This window comes from Apodemus sylvaticus, chromosome 10, assembly GCF_947179515.1.
Source record: "Apodemus sylvaticus chromosome 10, mApoSyl1.1, whole genome shotgun sequence".
NCBI lineage: Eukaryota > Metazoa > Chordata > Mammalia > Rodentia > Muridae > Apodemus > Apodemus sylvaticus.
Window position 1 is genome coordinate 33826478 of NC_067481.1, and position 6659 is coordinate 33833136.

Genomic DNA, 6659 nt, shown 5'->3' on the forward strand with positions numbered 1-6659 from the left:
TGACTTCCCCAATATGATGGACTGTAAACTGAAGCTGTGAAGTTACTTCTTTTTTCTTAGGGTCCTTTGTCACAGCGACAGAAACAAAGCCAAAATGATCCCCTTACCCATTAAGCATTCATTTACCATTTCTCTGGCCCCTAGTCACTAACAATGTGCTTCCTGTTCATATTGAACTTATCTGTTCCAGATATTCCTTGTAGACAGATTCACATATATGATCTTTTGTGTCTGGCTTCTTTCTTAGCATAGTGTTTGCCGTCCACTCTGTAGCATGAATTCATTCCATAGCATTCCTTTTATGGGTGAATCTTTGTGTAGGTATACCACAGGTTATAAAGCCAGCTGTCTGGTGATGTTCATATGTGGTTTTGTTTGTTTAGTTGTTTGTTTGGTTGGTTATTGTGTATTTGAGGATATTAGTGTAGGGATTTGTTTAAGAACTGGCTTCTAAGCTTTGCGCAGTGGCAGTATCGTAGCCAATGAGGTTTATCCAAGGCGCGATTATTGCTAATTGAACTGGCTTCTATTTCCACTGGGTGCACCCCCAGGGGTCAAATTGCTCAACTGGAATTGCTGGGCCATATGGGAATCGTAGGTTTAACTTTTGGAAGAACTGCCAAACTTTCATCCTGGTTATAGGTTTTTGAACCAGGCAAATGTTGATCTCAGTGCAGATATTCCTCCAATGAGATTGGATGTTGTATTTCCATGATGGGCTATTAGTGGTGATTTAGCACCCTTCGTGCCTCTGAGCAACCTATCCTCAGGATTTAGCATATAAGGATTGTAGTATCCAGTATGAGGGGAAACTGATTGCACAGGCAACTGTAGTCTCTTGTCTCTTGGTGGCTATCAATTCGCCATGCCATGGAAGGGCCACAGGGAAAGATCTGCTGGGACACAGACGACTCAGGTGCAGGATTGATGAGTCTCTATTTCAGGAAATTGCCACAGGGTTCAAGTTCCCTCTGATACCCCACAAGCCCCATACAGTTAATGTCATACTAACTGCCCTCATGTCCTCATTGTACTACAGGGAACTGAGTACAATGGCTTTGGATTGGAAAGAGGAATTCACCAGGGGGATGCATGGGAGCCACAGCTTTTGGGACAGGCATTGACAGCTGGTTCAGATTCCATAGGGCTGCGCCACTCCACTAGCCTGAGAAAACAGGAGAAATTCCAACTATGGCATGACATCATCCATGCTTTAGTCGAATTTGTTCTTAAACCATAGCTTTAATTGCTGTTCCATCAGATCCTGTTTCTTCTTTCACCAGGAAAAATGGAATCTTTGAAATTCCCACGAAAGCACATTCAATTGCCATTTCTGTTCCAGCTTCAAAACAAAAAGCATCCTTAATAATGAAAACAAATCTGTTATTGGCAAAGCAACCTCAAGTGTTTCTTGCAGAATCAAGAAAGGGAACCAGCAGCACTAGGATAGAGCAGGCAACCACACAGGCTGTGTACAAACATGCCAAGAATCCGCCACATTTTTTTCCAGCACCTTGTCATGTGCTGATCTGTGCCCCAACAGCCTTATCAGGTTGGCAGATGAAACGCTGGTAGAGCTCAACTCTGGAAAAGAACCTCTCCAGATTACAGAAGAATTGTAAATGCTGGAGGTGTGTCTCAGTGGTAAAGGGCAAACTTCAAGGGTGGCAGGTCCTGGGTTCCATTTATTCTACCATTAAGGGGGAAAATATGGAGGCGATTCAACTCCATAATTATAGTAAGATACACGACCATAAGCAGAACCCTGAAAACTCATGGTGTATGTGAAAGAAGTGAAGATTGCTCAAGGTGATGGGAATCTACCGTCGAGCTGTTGGAATTGTGATTCAACCAGTGGCAAGCCATGTAGCCACAGGCAAGTTATTTAACTTCTTGCTTCATTTCCCTCCTCTGTATAATGGAGATAATAATACTTAACTCATAAGATCAATGTGTATATACAGTGAAATCATATAGGGGAAGCATCTTGCCTGCTATCAGTTGCATGCATTCCAAAAACAAGACAAAACAACAAAACAAAAAACAACAACAAAACCTGTGTAGTCTCTCCTCCACCTTATGCTAGCAGAGCCTGGGAGCAGATTCCAGAAAAGTCTGATTCTATTGCCTTACTCTTTTTCTCCAAAGTGTTGTAAATGGCACATCCTCCTGATCAGCCTTGTTCCAAATGAGAAGATATTATCCCTGACATAGGAACAACAGGGGTTCTTAGAGATGAGGGAACACTTTGCAGTCAGAGGGGTACAAAGAATCGATGTTCATTACTTAATTGGGATAAACATTCATTTATACACACAGCTGTCAGGAAGCAGAGCCTGATCAAAGGCCCATTAGTCACAAGTCTGGATCTGAGAAGGGCCACTTAGTTAAGGCAGTGAATTCAACATGAAAGGAAAGAGGGCCTGGAACACTGCAGCCTGGTACATTGTGCATTAGTGATTATTTTGGTCCTATTTCCCCAAGCTTTCTCCCACAAAGATTAACCGATATTCTAAAGGCTGACAGCAGCAAGCACCAAATGCAGGCTGGGCCAAGTGGTAGCTCTTAATTTCCCCCTGCCACATTTTTAAATTGAACAAACTTGAAAAAAAGCCTGGCAGGATAAACAGTTTTGATGAATCTCACAGCAAACGTTGGTCTTCAAAGACAGAATAAACCACCTATGCTATCCAAGAGCAGTCCAGAGCTGACTTGTTCCACATAGCTTAAAACCTCCACCAAATGTAGAATTTGTCAGATGGTAGGAAGGTCAATAGGTCCTGAGAGCCTGTACCCTGATATCCCATCCTAACAGCACTCATTCTTTAGCACAGAATTGTCATCTATAACAATGATCTGTAACAGTGATCTAATCTATCATCTAACATTGATCTAATGTATCATCTGTAACATTGAAGATAATATTTATCGTTACAGGCTCTGACCGGTGTGAGCTACATATTAGGATTTTTTTCTCAACACCCATCTGGCACCAGGTGCTGCTGCTACAAAGAAGAGGCAGCAGAAGTGGAGAGAGAGAGAGAGAGAGAGAGAGAGAGAGAGAGAGAGAGAGAGAGAGAGAGAAACGATTTCATTTCTATTTTTCCCATTTTGTCAGTACACTGCTGTGATGCAAGCATGTGGCCCATTTGCATAATCTGCTAGTTGAGTGGATCAACTGACAGTGTATTATTTAATTGCCTTCAATGTGTGGCAAAGATATAATTGCCATTATTATTATAATTGTTCTCATTTACTAAATACCTATGATGGAGATGCCACTTGGGGACAACAGAGGACAGTGATTAAGACCACCAACTCTGAATCCACATGGGAGCATTTGGGTCCTGACTCTGTTCCTTATTAGCTCTTGATTTCTTTAGAGAGGAGTTTCTCCATCTTCAGAATGGGGTGGCAACAGAGGCCTGCAGTTTGCAAATGCAAATCTTTTAGTTAGACTAAATAAAGTGGCATTTACAATGTAATTGGGACAGTATTTGGTAGGGTGCAACAAAAAAATATTATCAGTACATTAATTATAAAAAATGAGTAATTTGGTGGGAGAAAGAAAGCCAAGAAAAGGGTAAAATCACCCTGGCCAAATATCCCCAGATAATTCTTCTCTTCTGTATATCACCAACCTTCCATTTTGCAAATAAGAATTTCATCAACACCATGGTAGAGCCTGCATTTCTGGGGCAGTTCTAAAATTGGAATATTGCAAGTCAAACCAAACAACATGACCTTTGTTACTATTTTGCATTCAAGAGGCATCTCTGTTTTTAAATGTGAAAGTAAAATTCTGATCTAACACAGATACAGGGGAACAACTGAGCAGGGGTACTCATGAGGCAGGACCTGGCTGATCAAACTAGGTCTCTAGATATAAGGCTTTGAAGGTTATATCAGCTTCTGGTTCCAATGTCTTTGCTATCTGCCAAAGGTAAGCTTTGTGTTTTGTCTGTTAGCCTTGGTCCTGAATGGAGAAAGGGCTATCTCCCTGCCTAGAACAGGTGGGCAGGTCCATTCTATTGTGGACCCTTGGGTTGATAATTGCGACCACTGAGAGTGGAACAATCTTTGAATCATCTCTGCAGCAATGTCTTCCTGAAAGGAAAAGAGGAAGGGACAGACAAGGAAAGGAAAGGAGCAGCTACTTTGACCCTTTCATAAACACGCACCAAAAACATGGGCTTGGCCAGCACCAGCAGAATTTAGCTGCAATCTACAAGTTTAACCCAAACCCATCTTCCCAAATTCTGCAATCCTGGGCCTTTTCCAGCTTCCTCTTAAGAAGTTCTCATTTTGTCTCCACTGCAGCCCTGCACACATGTACTTACCTGTATGTGATTTTTTTTTTTTTAAGCCCGGGCTCCTAAATCTTGTCTCTACATTCTGGCTTATTTTGTGCAACATTTTAAAAATTGTTGGCATCCTTGACAAATAATTTAAATGCTGATCGCCTTTTCAAAAGAGGAGCCAGTTTTTAGGGTGTTCTGGAACCTAAAAGATTCTGGTAATAACAGGCATACTTTGTCTTCCAGTGTAGTATTTACTACACTTGACAGCTTCTTGGTTTTTCTGAACCAAGGAGATATAGGCTATGACTCGCCCATTAAATACAAGCCAGGTACTTTTCAAACACCCTACTGAATAAATCATCTTGTTTTAGTTTTAAAACCACCTCCAGGAAACAGTGGTTATTGCTACTTTATAGAGAAATTTGAGCGTGGGCCTTAGCCATCGTATTGATTTGTGGTGATTTTAGGTTGTGTTATATTCCTCTAAAGAGTGCTGCTTTTCAACGCACAATAAAATTGCTTAGAATCAAATTGCATGTTTTTCAACCTGTAATATGTATGGCCTTAAAAAAAAAAAAAACTCAGTTCAGTTCTTTTTTCCCCCATGAGCAAGACTATTCACCAGCCTCTCTGTACACATATGTGGCTGAGGGATTAATTAACAGTCCAGGCAGAGTTAGCATGTCCAACTCAGGGCCCCTTTCTTTGCCGTTATCTCTGGGCATCATGCTGCACTTTGGGGACATATAGCTACCTTTAATTCTGTCTTGGATTCTCCCAGCCAGTAAGAGAGCACATCTTCTCCAGAAGCTACATGGGATGTCACACCCCTTGAGGACAGAGCTAATTGCTGTTCCCACTGCTGTGACAAGGCAGCACGTGAAAGCAATGAGATCGAGAATGGATTCATCTGAGTTGTTGTTTGCCTGGGTTTCAGACTACCTTCACAGGGGAGGCTCCTATCGTAATGGTAGAAGCACGTGGCTTGTTCTTGTTGCAGCAGTCAGGAAGCAGAGAGCAGGAAGCAACCAGAAGCTAATACACTTCAAAGTCTTGCGCCTAGAGGCCAAGTTTGACCAGCTAGGCCCTGCCCTCTTAAAAGTGCCACCACTTCTCAAAAAAAAATAGCACTATATACTAGGGACCAGGCATTCAAATGCATGAGCCTGAAAGATCAGGATTCATATACATATCAAAACATAGACCTTCTACGTGTATGGAAATGGGTGTGTGTGTGTGTGTGTGTGTGTGTGTGTCATTTTCTTGGAGAAGGCATGGCTAGCACAGTGTTCCTTCTCCCCTATCCATGTCCTCCACTGAGAACACATAGCAAATGTTTTGGAAATCTGATGTCTATCAAAGGTATGATCATACCAGCCAGAGGACAGAGAGTTTTAGCATGACCAAGGAAATGGAATGTTCTCTGAGTGCCTTGCAGGCCTAGAAGAGAAAAGAGTCACAGAAGAAGGTCAGATCATCCTTTGAACTGCTGCCAAGAGGGCACAGAGTCTATCTGTAAAACATGAGCCAGATGATTGTTGTTGTTGTTGTTGTTGTTGTTGTTATAAGAATCATTTGAATATAAATTAATTGGTTCTGTGCTTTCTTAACATGTTTGAAGCCCGGTGTCTGACCCCCACCGCTGGATAAATTTACATGGTGATGTAGATTATAATCCAGCATGTGGGAGTAGAGGCAGGAAGATCACAAAGTCAAGGTCTTCCATAGCTACAAGGCTTAAAGTCTGCCTGGATTATATGAGGGGGATAAGAGAGAGGAGGGAACATAGAGAGGAATAGAGAGAGAAGCGGCAGACAGAAACAAGAGGAACACAGTGGGGGGAGATGGAAGAACAAGAGGATGGGGGAGGAGGAAAGGTAGGAAGGGAGAGAAAGGGAGAAGACGACATGGTAAGGGACACAGGAGGAGTGATTTCCCTGAGTGGGTTCCTTGATGCCAGAGAGAGGCAGACAGGAATGTCACTTAAGAGCAAGGTGACCTTGGAAGCCCCTCTATCAGTGAAACTCACTCAAAATTCACCACCCCAGTTTAAAAAGATGGATCTGTTCTGTCTGCCTTCCCACTGTGCAGACCCCAACAATGTACAGAGCCAGTAATCAAAGCCAAAGCTAGCATCACTCAAGCCGGTACCAGAGGACAGCACCAGCGGTGGGACCTGGTCGAGAAATAACCGCATGCCAGCTGTCAGAGAGTGGCCCTGCCCTATTCCGCCTCCCAAGCCAATCACTGTGACAAGAAATGCCGGAATAGAATGGGGCAGGAAGACAGAGAGGGGGAGACCAATGTGACAGGTATTGTAAGAATGAAATTGCAGACCAGACATTGTCTATGATATTT

At 42.7% G+C, this 6659-nt stretch overlaps 1 pseudogene; it reads left to right on the plus strand.

The window, feature by feature from the left end:
* Nucleotides 1–453: 453 nt before the first annotated feature.
* On the plus strand, nucleotides 454–638 carry LOC127695759 (uncharacterized; annotated as a pseudogene).
* Nucleotides 639–6659: the final 6021 nt, after the last annotated feature.